This window comes from Verticillium alfalfae, genomic scaffold (assembly GCF_000150825.1).
Source record: "Verticillium alfalfae VaMs.102 supercont1.3 genomic scaffold, whole genome shotgun sequence".
Classification (NCBI taxonomy): Eukaryota; Fungi; Ascomycota; class Sordariomycetes; order Glomerellales; family Plectosphaerellaceae; genus Verticillium; species Verticillium alfalfae.
Window position 1 is genome coordinate 381,575 of NW_003315036.1, and position 1,665 is coordinate 383,239.

Sequence of the window (1,665 nt, forward strand, 5' to 3'; positions counted from 1 at the left end):
TCCCACGTCGGAGCCGTAGGGACATGGTCTGAGAAGACTCACGAGATATTTGGACCTATTCCCAGTAAACCCTCAACAAAGCCTATGGTGCCACATAAGCTGATCATTATCCACAATATAACTCCAGCAGTCTGCTCAGCATCCATTGGGTTTTGTCTGCAACTCGTGAACTCCTGAGGCCACTCCACTAATGATCTGGGGTTGCAGCTTGATTTCAAACCTGTCGATCGTGTACGTACCCGTCCAAAAGTTGAGCTCTCGAATAAACTGGCAGAAGACAATGTTCTGATAGCTGGCCACAATCTCGCACGGATCCAATAGGTGTCAGTCACGAAGAACCGGCCTGTATTGGGTACAGACTTGACAGGAGCAACAACGGGGAAACGAAAGAACGCCTGGACATCGTGACAGTTTCCGTTCGGCTTGAACCTGAATCGGGCATAAAGACTGGAGATTCGAGTCACCAGCTCATCTGAGTTGCTGCGTACACAAGGTTCTTGATACGGCCAAGTCTCATGCAACGTGATGCTTCACGTGTCGACGCAGCATACAGCGTCAATGTTGCAGGTCACAACAAAATAGAGTACTGTTCTTCGCAACACCATCGAGGACCATCTTTCCCATCTTCCCTGCAACCCCTGCCGAGTACTCTTACACTGTGGCCCTCCGGTACTTTTCGTCAACCCATACTCATAAACGTGGTAATTACAAACCCAGTATAAACTGCCATCGAGGTCGCCTCACCGTTGTTCCTCGCTTGTGTGAACGCATGTCGGCGATGATTGACGTCGTATCGGATACGTCCATTTCATTGCTGCTCGTAGCCATCAATTGACGAACCTTCTCCGTTCTCGATTGTCATCGTCTCTGGCCATGGGATACGCAACCTGCGAACGTATTCATTGGCTCGGGAGAGTTCAGAGTCGATCTGTGAACACTTATCAGGAAAGGGACTTGTCTCTCGCCTTGAGGGTCAATCATCTCTGTCCCTTGTATACACGATGGCTATTGTTGCACGAAGAAGAAGGCGGCGTCCGAGGGGCACATGCGCTTCGAAAGATCTGGCTTCATTTCGCCTCGATCCATGATAAGAGGCTGCGAAGGCTATGGAGCCGTAGATCTTTTGGCCGTGTGGTTCCATTCAGTTGTACGCAGTCGACGAATTCCCCCATGGTGCACCGTAGGGAAGGTCGATTTCTCAGGAGACTGAGGTATACCATGATGAGGCCATGCCCCATCCGTGACACCATCAGCTCCTTTATCGAAAGACTTGGCAGTCTAGCAAGAGGTTGGCGCCCACGTGAGGCTCTAGATGAACCCCGGATATTCCGGTCCATAGTCACATGAACATGCCGAAACCCCAAATTGAGCACGACGATCGTGGTGCGTATCGCGCCCGGCCAAGCTGACTGATCAGCTGAGACATGCAGGGCTCGCATGTTTCTCAGACGATTTTGACTGCTCATGCTGTTTAAGGAAAGGGGGGCTCTCCGTACTACGTAGATCATCGTCTATCATTAGAACCAAACTCCCTCCCCAGCCAAGCAGTTGCGCGACAAGAATTGAAACACATATCCTATCGTGACAGGAGGAGCAGAGCAAGAAGTCTGTCTTCGTCTCGAGCACACATACCCGAAACACCGCAATGGAACAGGCCAAGCCAGG